Here is a 16,020-nt window from a genome sequence, read left to right as displayed (position 1 = left end):
ATTTGCCTCCAAAGTGCCACAAAATGCTTTAAGATGCCCATGCAAAGCTGCTGCCCTAAACAGGAGGGCTTCTTGGCATCCTCTAGGGCAGAAAGTGGGATCAAAAATGGACGGCCTTCATAAAGGGTGATGTGGAAGCTTGTTTCATCTTGCCAAGAAAAATAAAGTGAAGAAAACCAAGGTTTCAAGCAGTTTGCGTAGCATGGGCTACCACATGTGTAGAGAAGGCAAAGTGTGCGGTCTAGGGCAGACGCTGAATGCAGAGCTTACCTCTGAGGGTGAAGAAATTCTTGACCCTGGTTAGCTGTCTCTAAGGAGTAAAGCCAGGTGGAGGGGTTGGGACAGAGGTACATCGACTTCCTAATCTGTGCACTTTTCAAATATTGAATAAAGTCATCCACAAATGTGTAATCACCCCCACACCCTACCTCACCACCACCCCCCCACACACACACACCAAGATATAGTCTCACACTGTAAACCAGGCTGACCTGGAACTCACTATGTAGCCCAGGCTGATATTGAACTTAATGGCAATCCTCCTGCCCCAACTACCCGTACACTGAGATTGTTAATTTGAGCTACCATACTTGGCTTTGTTATTTATTACTCATTTAAAAAAAAAAGAAAATCTAAAACTAGCTAGAATTGCACTGCATGAGTGTTTCTCACACAGATTTGATATTTTGTACCTTTTGATGTCTATATTTTCTACAAATAAGTTTTCAGTGGCCAGAAAAGTGGCTCAGCAGATACAGGTGGCTGTCAATAAGTCTGACCATCTATGTTGGGTTCTAGGAACCAACAGGGTGGAAGAGAAAGAGAACACAGTCCCGAAGTTATCTAATCATAAAGTAACAGGCACACAATGGCATGAATACACTTACAAACATAAATATAAACACAGGAAATAAATAAGTGTGAAAAAAAACCAATACCAACAAAAAGCAAGCCAGGCGTGGTGGCTCACACTTTTAATCCCAGCATTCTGGAGGCAGAAACAGACAGGTCTGTATGTTTGGGGCCAACCTGGTCTACCTATCAAGTTTTAAGCCAGCAAAAGCTACCAAGAGAGACTCTGTCTTAGAAAACAAAACAAAACACCAAACTCTGAATTAAGAGCATTATGTTTTAAAATTTTAAATAGAATCAATTTTAAAAACAAAATACGTAATAAAGCAGACATACTTGTTGATCTGGCTAGCGGTGTTCCTGATATATATCAGGCTTGTTGAACAAATCTCCCCTTGGCTGAGGATCTGGCTCGGATGACAGAATCCTGGCCCTGGGCTCCATGGTCCTCGCCATGTAATACACCACATTCTAATGGAAAGGCCTGTGAGTCCAGCACTCTCCAGAAGCAGAGGTGAAGTGATGGGCAGTCAAGGTCATCCCTCACCTGGGCCAGTTGCTGGCTTACCAGGGTTCCACTTACACACAAGAGAAAAGTCAGAACCTGGGCAAACCCACGCTACCAACGTTCAGACTCTCTAGCCGATTCCTTATCTGGCTGTTGCCTAATGACTATGGAAGACCAGAGAATAGTTCTGTGAGTAATACATGTTTTGCCCAATTGGCCCAGAGCACACACTTCTTGGTAATAGTAAGGGTCTTCATCAGTCTCCTACAGCCATTTTATAAACTGAAAATGTTTAATTCCCTTTCATGATGCCCAGGATCCAAGGCAGTAAAAATTAATCTGTAGATAGAAGCATGATCCTCAAAAGAAGATGGGGTGGTGGCTGCAGATGCCTGTAATCTCAGCACTTGGGAGGCAGAGGCAGGAGGTCTGAGAGATCAAGCTCATCCTTGGGTGTTCAGTGAGTTTAAGGCTGGTCTAGGATATAGGAGACTGTCTCAAAACAAAAACAAAACCAGTCTTCATGGAAAATAAATTCATGTATATCTTCAATGCTGAAAAGAGGCACAGGAGCTTAAAATGGCTGTAATCGCTGGGCATCAGGGCTGCATGCCTGAAATCCCAGGACTTAGGGAGTTGAGACAGGAAGTCCACTGAGAAGTCAAGCCTGAACTGCATACGTAGACTCTGTCTCAAACAACATCACAGAAGAGTGGGGTCAGAGGAGAGAGAGAGAGATCTTAGTGATGTACTGGCCAAATTACTGGGCCACAAAAGGCTGTGGTATAATCCTAACACTTGACCACATTAAAAGGTTTCCCACCCCTTCCAGCGTCTGTTCCTGGGATAGGCAAGATGAAGCAGAAAGGCTTACAACACCCCAAGCCCAGAGTCATTAACTCAACTAGTCAATGGAGGTTCAAATCCTACATCCAATAAAAATCCAGATACTTTAGGCTATGGACCTGGCAGAAATTCTGGCAGATGGGATTCCATTATATTGGAAATGTTCATCTGCTGGGGTTTTCACGTAACCGGATTTTAAAGGGTGGATTGTGGAGGGGAGAGTTATTTCCCCTGTCTGCGACAGGGCCAGAGGTTGTGCTATGCTCTAGGGCAGGAGCTGGGCCAAGAGTACTGTATGGGCTCTGTCAGAAATGACCAGGAGTAAGGTGTGAATTCAGGAAGGAGGGAGTGATTGACTAGGAGCCATCCTTCTGTTAGAATTTGGGGAGGGGGAACCACAACACAGCAAAGAGGAAACCATTCTTCTAAAATGGCCGGGCACTGAAGATCCAAGGCAAAAGCCCCAGATGCAGGATCATAGTCCTAGGTGCCCATCAATGAAGAGTAGTCACCTTTGGTGACACCCAGAGAAGGGAAAACCACAGAGGACTGGGTTTCTGCTAAATTCAAAACAATACAGAAACAAAGGTGGCAGGCATCTTTTCATTTACAGAAAGCTGCCCCCATCCACCACACCCCTCCCCTCCGCCTGACTCCCGTGGGCACTTTAGTACAGGTGAATTCAACACAGCCTTGGAAACTTCAAAAAGCATCAAAGAGGTAGTATAAATGAAAGTGAAAGTAAAGGGGCTGAATGGAGCTTCTGCTAGAGAGGGGAGAAAGGACTCACGTTGCATGGCCATCTGGTTTATTTCAGGCTCTGTAAAAAGAGGAAGAAGGAGGGTGCAGACGGAAGATCGGACAAGTACATAGCCAAGCAAGGATCTGTCCTGCGCTCGTGTCTCACGCCAGGCTGCTGCTGTCGCCGCACCCCCTACTCAAATGACTAAGGAACTTGCTTTAAATGCACTCTGACACACGATCCCCGAACTTCCGAAAAGCACTTAACTCGGTGGCTCATGAAATCTTAATCTAAAAACGTTCATCCATTTGTAAGCACGCTGAATCACACTGACAACTGGGGAGGAAGGCTGGGTGGAAAGAATTTGGGTTTGGAAGGACAGACACCATGCAGATTGAGAGCCTGAGACTTTTGTCTATCACTTTGACAGATTCACTTTTAATCCCTTTAAAGATGATGGAAATACTGGTGTCTCAGGGGGGTGTAATACAAGATGGGAACTAACAGAGGAACCACGTTATCTGATTCGAGACAGAGAAAATAGAAAAGAAAATGTAATGGGACTAAGAATTACATGTTAAAATCTAGACGTTGTTTAAAGGTGACAAAATCTTGGTAGTGGAGAAGGAAAGCTACATGGAAAGGCGACAACACGCTATTTAGCCAAGCTGTTATGGTGACCATGGGCCAGGCACTGTTCTAGCAATCCCAACAGCGCATATTTCTCTAATCTTTTAACCAAAGTACCAGCACTATTCCTTGCCTTACTGGCCAGGAAACCGATTACAGAAAGGTTGGATAATTTGCCCCAAGTTACACAGCTAGGAAGAAGCAGGACTAAGATTCAAACCCAGGCACTCAGATGCCAAAGTCTATGCTTCTACCCTTTCTGGGCTCCTCTAGAACTTTTTTTTTTAATTTTTCTTTTTGTTTTGTTTTTAAGATTTATTTATTGTTATATGTAAGTACACTGTAGCTCTCTTCAGACACACCAGGAGAAGGGCATCAGATCCCATTACAGATGGTTGTGAGCCACCATGTTGTTGCTGGGAATTGAACTCAGGACCTCTGGAAGAGCAGTCAGTGCTCTTAACCACTGAGCCATCTCACCAGCCCGCTCCTCTAGAACTTAAAGAATGAGAACTAGGCCAGATTTCAAGTCATGTCCTGCCTAGACCTAAGGTTCAAGGGATCAAACAACTCTTAGACGTGACCCTGTGATGATCAGCCAGCTGTGACCATCCCAGGCCTGAATTTTCTTCATCTGTACAATAAGGGGGACGAGCATCAGCATTTTGACTTCAAATATCCTAAGTTCACGCTGACAATCAGCAGCATGGACTACTCTGCTTTCGGGCTGCCTACCCGAAGCTTCATTTATCTTCACATGGGTAAGGCGGGTTACAATTATTTCTTCTGCTTCCTGACCTTCAGAAGACTATGACCTTTCTAATCAGGCAAATGAGGGGAGGCAGTGAGGAGGGGAAACGCACTCTGCTTAATATGGTTGTAACCCAATGGTCCTTGAAAAGCTCTGGGTACAGATCACATTGACTCTGCCAACCCTGCAATCTCTCCCAGGCCTGTTCTTGGGACCTGCCTCTGGGCCAGGTAAAACTTGACCAGCTGGATGTGGAGGCACCACAAAAGAGGAACCCCAACTGCACGCTTAAGACGAACCACTTGATTAATTCATCATTCAATATAATCTATTCCATTTGCACGTAGGCATGCACAGATGCACGTGAGAGCTAAGACCTCAAACAAATCATTATGGGTGAATTCAACATCCCCTTGGAATCTAGTGGACTCCGGTAAGTATCATCCTCGATATAATCAATAAATGTGGTCCAGAGTGTATGGGTGGATGGAGAAGGGCCTCACAGATGGATCATACAATTCTCCCCTTCCTAAACATCCCAGACAGGTGGCTGTCATCTGGCCTCTGGCTAGGCACTTCCAAGGTCGATGCTCTGGCTGCTCGGCCTGGCAGGCAGCCCAGGGCGCTGCTGGACAGATCTTGTTGTGGGGAAAGCCCACGAAGCACCTAGAACAGTTGCCCCACAAGCTCAATAAAGTGCGCCTCCAAGTAGGTCAAAAATTGCTTCTCTAGAACTTGAACCCATCGGTCGTAGGTGAGCCCGGGGATCCCAAAATGTATCGGCCCATCGAATATCCGGGCTTATAGTCAGGCCCTTTCAGGTTTCCAGCATCCTGCACTCTCTACCCTGAGTATGGCCGGACAGATACCTCCCCAGGACCAAGACTGAGCACTGATGAGAACAGGGGATGGCAGCCAGGAGGCCTCCGATGGCCTTGTCCCCAACCTCGGTTCTTCGAGCAGGAGAGGACAAAGGACCTTTAGGAAGGCGTATCCCACCAGTGGGTTGGGCTGCCCGGTCAGCAGACAAGCTGGCTTTCTGGATCCCTGCAATGCCAGGTGACAGTCCCCAAACAGTCCCCATGGATCCGGAGCACTCAAGCTGCGGCGCGAAGGGCCGAACCACGCTGGGGACCGCGAACTCGGGGTTCTGGCCCGACGCCTCCAGGGCGCGATTCCTGTTTGGTGGAGCTTGCCCAGTCGAGGTCTTACCTTTGCTTGTTGACTCCAGCGGTCCAGCCCGCCCGAAGTCCGGTACCCGCAGCTCCGCAGCTGCTGGCTGCGCTCATAGAAATACAGCCGGAACCCCTGGCCAGCGCAGCTCCCGCCGCTACCGGCCCCGCCCAGGCAACTGCCGCCACGCCCCTGGCGACCGCCTCTGCTACGCCCCCAAGCAATGCTCTCCAATGTTCATTGGATAACCTAGCTGCCACTCTATTTGCTCAGCGCGCTTGTTGCGTCTATATGGTAGCCCATTGGTCGGTGGGACTGCTCCTCAGGGTGGAGGCGGAGATTCTTAGCAGACATTTCTTCTATAATTGGTTACTTTTGATGTCTTTAGCTAGTGGCCATAGATGCTATTGGGTAAGGCCCGCCCCGAGGGGCGGGAAAAGGGAAGCCGGCTAAAGGATGGGTTCTGTTTGATGGTTGATGATACCCGGTAGAGGGAAAGGGCCTATTGTGATGGCTTTCTGAGTTCTGGGGCAGAAAGGTCTGGCGTCTTACAGAGATGAACTGGAGAAAAAGATAGCTCAGCTGTGGGGTTCTCAGCTCTGGTGTGCTCAGGAGGACGAACCTGTAGTTCAAGACGCAGGTGATTGAAATGTGGAGTCCTAACTTAGTAGAGCAGAGGTGGTGAGTCACCAAGCCAGAAAGCAACGAAGAGGTGGAGGCGACAAAAAAAAAAAAAAAAAAAAAAGGTGGAGGCAGCGGCCTTTGACCTCTTTCAGCTAGGGAAGTGAGTGGGAACATGCAGGACTTTATAGACCTGTTACTGTCCCTCTGTTCTTTCAGCCTTTAACCAACCCTTGAGGTTGGAGGTTCCTTGGAAGAATGTGACCTTTGAAGTCAGACTGCGGCCTTGGCCATGCCTTTTAGCCTTTCAGAGTTCTAGCTGACTTCATTTGGTAAGTGCTGGTAGCTGATAGAAGATCTGTACAGTGCGTGATGTTCCACAGGCATTTATCAAGACTCGCTATTCACTACTCACCCTCTCCATCCATGCGAGTAGGCTGGGTTCAACCACTCTGTGAGCCTGAGGCTGCGCATGCAATGGCACGTGTTTGTCTAAGGATCGAATACTGTCGACTGGAAACGGAACTCCAGTGAAGCAGCCACCGACACACTGCCAAGGCACGCAGCATGGCTGCAGGAGAAGAGGCAGGAGACATGGAAGAAACACAAGGCAAGAGGAAGGAATTTGGATTTGAAGCCACGCTAATTTTTCTCCAACACATTTCAGGACCTTGACAAGGAAAGTATGAGCCAACTCAAGGAGGAGAAGCAAGCTCATGTCTCCTGTCTGTTATTCCAGCAGGAAGCTGAGGCAGGAGGATTGCTTTCAATCGAAGCTACATAGTGAGGCCTAATCACAGTGAGCCCTTGTCACAAGCAAACAAAGCAATGGGAGCAAATAGTACCCTTTGAAGGCTGCTCAGTGCTGATCCAGAAGTCCCTCTGTAAAATATCCTTCAGACTTCCCTATTTCTCATTCTGAAGGTATGGGACATCCCAGAGTGTGGACAGAAATAGATTCTTGGAACTGCATTGAACCCCAGACCTTTCAAAGCACCCATAACCGTGGGACAGCAGAGAAGATGAAAGACTCCATTGCTCTTCAGTTTTCATCCAGTTGTCACATTACCTCAAAGTTTCTTCTCAATATTTATTCATTCCTCTATAATCTGTTCTCTCTTGCCAAGGAGAAAGGCTGGGCTTGGGTAACAAAGGATTTTTACTGAGGAGCAGCCTCCCCCATGGTCCTGAGTTCTCTTCTGCTGAGATGGTTTAGACCTTGAGAGATGAGCTCTGGATCTGTCCCCATATAAGGATGCTAACCAGCTTGATGCAGTCAGCTCACTAATACACAGGTACCTAAGCATCCAGTGGTAGGCGTGCCCTAAGTAGGCACAATTGTCGATTAAAAAGAAAGTCTTAAAAATGGGGAATGTATAAATAGATTTGCTGCCAGTTGAGAGAGTTGTATTCATGACTGTGGGTGCAGGCATGTGTGGGGTGTGTGTGTGCGTGTGTGGGTGCACACACTTGGTTCTGAGCTACAGCTTTCTGGTTCTTCCCTTTAAATAGAGCTGGTTGGTGGCTATACACAAGGCTGCACACGTGCTGAAGAAGCCAGTTCAGCCTGGTACGGGTCCCCTCCTGCCTGTGAATGCTGAGACATCATCTCAGGCTGTGGGTTGGCTGCAGTGACTCCTGAGATCTCAGATGAGTTGCTAGTTTGAGTCCCAGCTACAAAGGTGACCGTTTGCAGTGAATTGCCAATGCCTCATCACGGTAAAAGTGGGGTTCCCCTCCTGTGGCAGGAAGGTAGGATCAGCCGAGGCATCTGTCCAGCTTAGGAATTCTCAAAGGATGTGTCACTGAAGCTCAAAAAGTGAGCAAACAAAGCCTAGGCAGATTCGGGAGCTGGGAGGACAGGTGTCTCACCTTTGTGGCTGGGGGGCTTAAAGAAGGATGCCGCCATCATAAGCTCACAGCACTGTTTCCTTGTGTGTCTCCACCCCTCTCCCAGGGCTCTTGTCATATTCTGTTTAAGCGTATTATTTCACTTTACAAAGCATTCCTATGGGAAGTCATTTAGGGGGCAAAAATGGCCCCATTTTCACCTTCAAGTTTAGCGACCTCCGAGGACCGTGGACTTGGTGAGCCTTGACCTGAGATACTCAGGTGCCAGAATATGTGTGTAAAGCTGATTTGAGAACTCAGGAGAGCTGGAGGTGTGGCTCAGCTGATACTGCTTGCCTATGGATCTCAAAGCCCTGGGTTCCATGAACCTGACATAGTCATTCATGCACACATGTAATCCCAGGACTCAGGAGGTGAAGGCAGGAGGATCAGAAGCTCAAGGCTACATAGACAGGGTGACCCTGCTCTCGTTCTGTGGTGACCCTGCTCATGCTCTATGGTGACTGATGCTCCAGGACTTCACTCATGTGGAACTGGGTCTAACTCAGTCAGAACCTCTCAACAGGATTTGACCTGAGAGAATCTAAAAAGTATGCGGGAAGATGGGGGAATCTGTAATATGCACTCTGCTCTGCCCAGTGGTTTCCTAGCCCTGTCAATCATTCTCCGGTCACTGCTGTGTGGGCACCTGTCCCACCCTCAGCTTTGTGACCCTGAGCAAGCACAGTGACTTTCTGTGTTGTCCTTTTCTTTATCACATGCAGCCAACTGTACTGTGCTCCCCCCTGGGGCCCTATGACTAAGCAGATGAGTTAGTAATGGACAGTGTTTCAAGCAGACCTGGAAAATGCCAAGCTCTGAAGAAAACTTGTAATGGTTCTAAGAGGAGCGGCTGAAGAACCCTTCTCCAAAGCTCAACTTCTTTTCTAAGTTGTCTGCCTAGTGAGCAAATGATTTTTAGCATACACATAAGCATGGGAACATGTGTGTATGTAACTTTATTCTATTCAGGTTTAAAAAAATAAAAAGGCCTCATATAACCCCAGGATGGACTGCAACGTGTGGCCAGCCTTCCCACTTCAGCCATCCCAGAGCACTGCCACACCCACCTTCTTTTGCTGTGGATTATCTGAAGACCAGTCAGAGGATTGTGTCAAGTTCCAGGGGATTATACCTCATCATCTTAATCACCATGAGGGCAGTGGGGGAGAGGGAGGGGCCGAGAGAAGAGGCCCAGTGGCTGCAGTATGGATGTTGAGTCTGGGTTCCCCTGACAGCCCGACGTGAGTCAGACCAAGGAATGCAAGGTTGTCGAGTTATTGTCACACCCTGTGCTGTTTATGGGTAATTTAGGTTCAGAATACACACTGTGCCTCCTGGCCAGCTTCTCATTGATCGGGCTGATTAACTTGGTTTGGTATTTTTCTCAGGCCCAGTGTGTCAATGGTCAATGAAGCCGAGGGGAGGATGCAGTTCAGGGACCTGGGTCCTTCTGATATCAGAAAAAGCTTCCCGCTGGCTGGAAGTGGTGGTGGGAAAATAACTGACTGGGTTTGTGCTGTTTGCTTGATCCACATGTAAAGCTATCTATAAGAAGATTTTGAAATGGGGGCCTGGCGGCGACATGCTCAGTGGGTAAAGCACCCACTATGCGAGCCTGAGGACCTGAGTTTGTGTCAACTGGCCAGAAAAGTGATGCCACAAGGTTGTCTTCTGACTTCCACATGGTGCTCCCCCATCACGTGTGTGTGTCTATGTGTGCACATACATATATGCACACACACTAAAAAAATTTAATTTTAAAATATAAAATAGAATTCCCTAAAAACGATAAAGGTAAAATCTTGATTTGATAGTTTTGGGGAAAAATGTAATAGTGACTTTTTGTTGAGGTGACTCAAATTAGATGATAAATATTGCAATGATACTTACACATAAGACACAGTATTGAAAACACTCATGAAACTCACCCATACACAAATGTACACACACATGTATACATACACATGCACACACACATATGCACACAAACACGTGTATATACATACACACATGTACATATACAGGCACATAGGCACACTCATGTATGTACACATGCACACACATGTATACACATATACATGCACACACACACACACACAAACACCCTTGAAGGTTTTCCAGACTTACTATCAGATACATAAAAAAGTATCAGACAGGTAGGTAATGTCTCAGTCAGCAAACATTTCTCTTCTTGACATCATCCTTAATTACAGTAATAAAAATCGACTGCTCCCCACTATTAATTCCAAAGAAGTCAGTAAATTGTGCATTAAATAAGTGCATTGCAAATCCTTTCCTCCTAAAACTCACGTGATCAAGCAATATTAAAGCTACTTAAAATCCCTTTAGAGACCTATATATTGTTTTTATCATATTTTTAATTACCCAGACAGTAAACAGTTTACTGAGCAATGTATTCTCAGTGCTAGAGAGTTGGACTGAGTGATAAGGCAAAGTCCTGTCCCCATGTGGCTGGGAATATAGGACAAAGGAGAAGTCCTAGAGATGCCTCCGAAGACCACGCAGTGGGCAGCGCTGTGCTGTCTGTGCTGATAATCTTTATTCATAAGAGGGAACAGTTCCGGTTTGGATTTATAGAGATTTGAGCTAGTGCTTAGCTGCCCCCAGGGTAGATTTGGATGGGCAGTGGGTGGCATTGCACGTGGTAAGGCAGCAGCTACAGAGGCCTCTGGGTGGGAGAACTCAAGACAGCTTGTCTAGGGTGGAATCCCAGTGGGTAATTGGCAGGAGCGATGAGCAGATGGGCCAGTGCAGAGGACTGTGAATGCCTTCACCTGAGTTAATGGCTTTACCTAGCATCCTGCAGGCATGCAGCCCCCATCTCCTGGCATCTGCCTGCCTCCCTCATGATTCTGTATTCTTCATGCTTCTCTGTATTCCCTTTGTAACTTACAAATGCGTATGTGAATTCAAACTGCATTTTTTAAAAGATTTATTTATTTTATATGTATGAGTACACTGTAGCTGTACAGATGGCTGACTCAGGAGGGCCCCGCTCTGCTCCCTCGCTCATTCAGGCTTAATACACTTGTAGCTGTCTTCAGACTCACCAGAAGAGGGCGTCAAATCTCGCCACCATGTGGTTGCTGGGATCCGAACTCAGGACCTTCGGGAGAGCAGTCAGTGCTCTTACCTGCTGAGCCATCTTGCCAGCCCTGTGGATTCACTCTTTTAAAATCTGTTTTCACATAGGGTCTTTTTGGGTAGTAGAGGCTGGCTGTGAACTTCAGTGACCTGAGTGTGGGATAACAGGCATACACCATCATTCCTGGCTTTTAGCTTTGGCTTTGGCTTCACATGCTCTCTCTCTCATATATATTCATTGTGTATATATATGCACATATATATATACACACACATATATAATTATATATGTATAGGTAGATAGATATGTATATAGATATATGATCTCTATCTATCACTCATATATATGATTATATATATGACCTCTATCTGTCTATCTATCTATCTATCTATCTATCTATCTATCTGACCCTGAGCCCATTTGTTGTGTCATCCTCAATAGACATGCCATCTTAAAAGTTAACCTTGATTCACATAGGTATTGTACACCGAAACAAAAAACAAACTATGGATGGAGGAGTGTGTAAGAAAAGTGAAATTCTGACACACACTACAACACTACATACAATCCTTGAGGCTGTTATGCTAAAGGCAATAAGCCAATAAGAATAGAGCAATAAACTGTAATGTTCCACTTCTACAAGGCACCTAGAGGTGTCAGATTCAGACACAGGAAGTACAAACGGACGGGGGTGGGGGTGGGGGAGAGGTAGTGGGGAAAGCTATCAGGGAGAGGTAGTGGGAGCAAGGTTCAATGGATGCCGGGTGTCAGTCTTGGGAGAGGAGAGCATTCTGTAACTGTGGTGGAGATGGTTGCTCCTGAGGTAAATACTCTCAATCCCAGGGAACTGTACATTTATGAAAATGCCTGAAATGCATAGTGGCTCACAACCATCCGTAATGAGAGCTGACGCCCTCTTCTGGTGTGTCTGAAGACAGCTACAGTGTACTTATAACAATAATCTTTTTTTAAAAAAAAAAAGATAGCCAGGCAGTGTGATGCATGCCTTTAATCCCGGATCTTGGGAGGCAGAGGCTGGTGGATTTCTGAGTTTGAGGCCAGCCTGGTCTACAGAGTGAGTTCCAGGACAGTCAGGTATACACAGAGAAACTGTCTGGAAAACAAAAAACAACAAAAAAGATATTTTTTTAAAAAAGAAAGCAAGTACTTAGTATGTGAAGGATCTATCTGAATCCAACTCTAGGCCATGGTGGTTCTGTTGGTCATGTGAGTCTCACTTCCTCCTGCCATAACTCAAAACAGTATTCATATCTTAACACTGCACAATAAAATATTGTGGATAGTGTCCACTGTGGGTAAGTGCCCTGTCAGTGAGAAATCTTTATTGTCATGATTTCATTTTTTGTCTTGTCTTTTCTTTCTTTTCCTTTCCCTTCTCTCCCTTCTCTTCGCTCCTCCTCTCTCCTGCCCTCTCCTCCCCTCCCCTCTCCTCCCCTCCCTTCTGCTTCCCCCTCCCCTCTCCTCTCCTCCCTTCTGCTCCCCCCTCCCCTCCTCTCCCCTCCCCTCCTCTTCTCTTCCTCTTTTCTTGAAACAGAATTTCATGTGGCCCAGGGTAGCCTCTGATTCCCTAGGAAGCCAAGGATGATCTTGACCTTCTGACTTCCTGCTTCCGTCTCCCGAGTCCAGGGATCAAAGGTGCTTTCCACCACTTCTGTTTTATATGGTTTTGGGCACGGAACCCAGGGCTTCATGCAGATGTGGGAAAGCACTGTATTCACCTACTTAATGTGCACAGTTCAGTGGTTCTTAGAGTATTCATAGTGTGCAACCAGCACTACAAGCAATGTTACATTGTAGTTACTTTAAAAATAACCTGTTTCTACGGCCAGGGAGTCTCTGACCTAGTTCACCTGAGCCAGGCAAGGGACGTGGTGACCCCGGCGCAGGGTGCGGACCCGGCAAGACCAACGACTTCATGCGAACCGCAGGGCAAGTCAGGCCCAGCACTCTGAGGCTTCCGCGGTCAGAAGCAAGGCAGAGGTGCTGTCATTAGTTTCAGGCCAGTGAAAACCTGCAGGGCCTAGACCAACATGGGCGAGGCCAGTAGAGATGAGTATAAAATCCAGTCTTTTGATGCAGAGATGCAGCAGCCTGATGCTGCAGCTGCACCGGGTTGGGGAGCAGCTAGAGAAGATGAATGGGCAGCGCATGGATGATCTCTTTATCCTAATCCGGGATGGCTTCCTGCTCCCCACAGACCTTAGCTCCCTGGCCCGGCTGCTGCTGCTGGAGATCATTGAGTTCCGGGCAGCTGGCTGGAAGACCACTCCCGCTGCCCATAAGTATTACTAAGTGAGGTTTCTGACTAAGCTAGGCTCCACATGCCTTCCTGTGACCCTCCTTTCAAGCTGGCACCAGAATCCTTGCCCCGGTCCCTTCTAGACTTTTCTGACTGCTGCGGTTCTGCCCTCTTCCCTTCCCTCATTCGAGTTATAGAGTTGGCTGAAGACTGTCCTATTTTCCTCTGCCTTCAAGTCCTGTTAGCTTCCCACCACCTTCCATCTGGGTCCAGCAGGGAAAATCAACTAACAAACACTGAACTGTGTAACCACTGGTGCAATACAACCTTGGTGCCTCCGTTTTCCCACCTGTAAAACGGGCAATTAGAGTCATTGGTGGAATGCTTTGGGATGTTCAGGGCAAGTTACAAGAGAAAGGGTGTTTTATATATTTTATATAGACTTTTGTGGAGATAAGCCTGTTTCCTCCAGTTATGAGTGACTGTCTCATCTAGTTGGGATGGGGGTTTTCTAATAAATCTTTTCTGAAACCAAAATAAATAAATAAATAAATAAATTACCTGTTTCAGGCTGGTGAAATGGCTGAGCAGGAAAAGGCGCTTGCAACTAAACCTGGAATTGCAAGTTCAAGCCCCAAGGCCCACATGGTGAAAGGAGAGAGAGCTGTGCAAGTTGTCCCCAATCTCCACTAGGTACATAGGTAGGTAGGTAGGTAGTAGGTAGATAGATAGGTAGATAGGTAGATAGATAGATAGATAGATAGATAGATAGATAGATATAGATAAATGATGGATGGTTGGATGGATAGATTAGATAGATGGGTAGGCAAATGGATGGAAGGATAGATGCCATATTACAAATGAACATCACCAATAACAACTAAAAAAACCAAAACCTTTGCTTGTCAGTAATTATTCTTCATTCTCCTGAATGCTTACCCCCCAATCCCTGTACTTATTAATCTTTCTGTATTCACAGGTTCACCTAGCCTGGAAATGTCACATAAGTAGAATAATATACTGTATGTCATTCATACCTGTCTTCAACTTTGTCAAAGTTCATCCACATCATAACATGTATTTTTTACTATTGAGTTGGGGGAGGCTGTGCATATTCTAGATATATATCTGTGTTCATCAATTTTCCATCTCTGTGACAAAAATACTAAGACAAACCAATTAATGAAAGGAAGTTTATTTGGCTGGAGGTTTCAGTCTCTTGATCTAAAGCTTTAGTCTCGCAGCAAGGCAGAGGCTCATGAGATGGATATGTGCTTCTCTCCTGCAACTTTCAATACACGGTCTTGCTGTCATTATGATATGTCATGGGAATTTTCTTTTTTGGTTGAATCCATCAGATGTTCTGTGTGCTCCATGCAGTGTGTGTTTTTTTAGTTTCCAGAGGTTTTCTTCTATGATCTTGTTGGAGCTCCGTTCTATGCTGCTGACTTGGGATTCTCCTCCCTCCTCTGTGCCTGTAATCCATGCTGCCCCACATTTCCTGGTTTTGGTTGTTGTTGTTGCTGTTTTGTTTTGTTTTGTTTGTTTGGTTTTTTTTAGATTTATTTATTATTATGAATAAGTACACTGTAACTGTCTTCAGACACACCAGAAGACGGTGTCAGATCTCATTATGGGTGGTTGTAAGCCACCATGTGGTTGCTGGGATTTGAACTCAGGACCTTTGGAAGAACAGTCAGTGTTATTATCTGCTGAGCCACCTCACCAGCCCCGTTTTGTTTTGTTTTTAACTACATTCCTTGCTTATTTAGTCTAGATCCTCTGTTTTATCTTTGAGTCCCGATAGTCTGTCTTCTGCTTGATTCTTCCTACTTTTCCCTTGAGTTTTCTAATTGAGTTATTGGGTTTTTTTTTTTTTTTAGTTCTATCTTCGTTTCAGCTTGAGTCCTCATCAATATTTGTATTTAAGGAAATAAGGATTGAATTCCATCCTCAAGTCTTGGATTGTCTGAGTTGCTTTTCTCAGCCTGTGGTTATTTTTTTGGTTTTTCGAGACAGGGTTTCTCTGTGTAGCCCTGGCTGTCCTGGAACTCACTTTGTAGACCAGGCTGGCCTCGAACTCAGAAATCCACCTGCCTCTGCCTCCCAGGTGCTGGGGTTAAAGGCGTGCGCCACCACCGCCTGTGTTTTCTTGGGCATCACTCTGAGCTTTATTTTCCTTAAGCTCATTCCCCTTAATTCCATTGAGCTGTTTCTTGTGTCTTCTTTAAACTCCTTGAACACTCTGATGTAGTTTGTGATTGTTCTTTTAAATTCTGCATCCTGGGGTTCATCTAGGAAATTCTCCATGACAGACATTTCTATGGGACTGCTAGATATTGGAGGGAAGAAACCGGCTTGATCTTCTGTTACTGTTGATATTTCTGCAGTGAGATCTGGGCATGTGGACTTCTTTTGGCTCTGAGTCTGTTACTGACAGAGCAGGTTGGGGGCAGAGAAAGGATGTGCAGGCATGTTAGACCTAGAGCTTGGCTTGGAAATAGACTGAAGTAAGGTAGACAGAGGGGGCTGGGTGGGTGTACAGGAGCCGTGTCCTGATCCAAGCCTGGGGTATGGGGATAGATCTGGCTGGGTGGAAAGGTTGACTGTGTGATAGAAGAGGCTTGCAGGTTAGGGG

At 46.1% G+C, this 16,020-nt stretch overlaps 1 protein-coding gene across 1 annotated transcript in view; it reads right to left on the bottom strand.

Annotated features, from left to right (window-relative positions):
• Positions 1-5,710, bottom strand: part of Abhd2 (abhydrolase domain containing 2) — an 81,317-nt gene extending 75,607 nt beyond the window's left edge. The window contains exon 1 of the mRNA XM_031387058.1: positions 5,542-5,710. The gene's annotated coding sequence lies outside the window, so the exon portion shown is untranslated. The remainder of the gene's footprint in view (positions 1-5,541) is intronic.
• Between the last annotated feature and the right edge of the window lie 10,310 nt (positions 5,711-16,020).

The sequence above is a fragment of the Mastomys coucha genome, unplaced genomic scaffold, assembly GCF_008632895.1.
Source record: "Mastomys coucha isolate ucsf_1 unplaced genomic scaffold, UCSF_Mcou_1 pScaffold21, whole genome shotgun sequence".
In the NCBI taxonomy this organism is placed as follows: Eukaryota; Metazoa; Chordata; class Mammalia; order Rodentia; family Muridae; genus Mastomys; species Mastomys coucha.
Note: the sequence above shows the minus strand (reverse complement) of the source record. Positions and strands in the feature narration are given on the sequence as shown.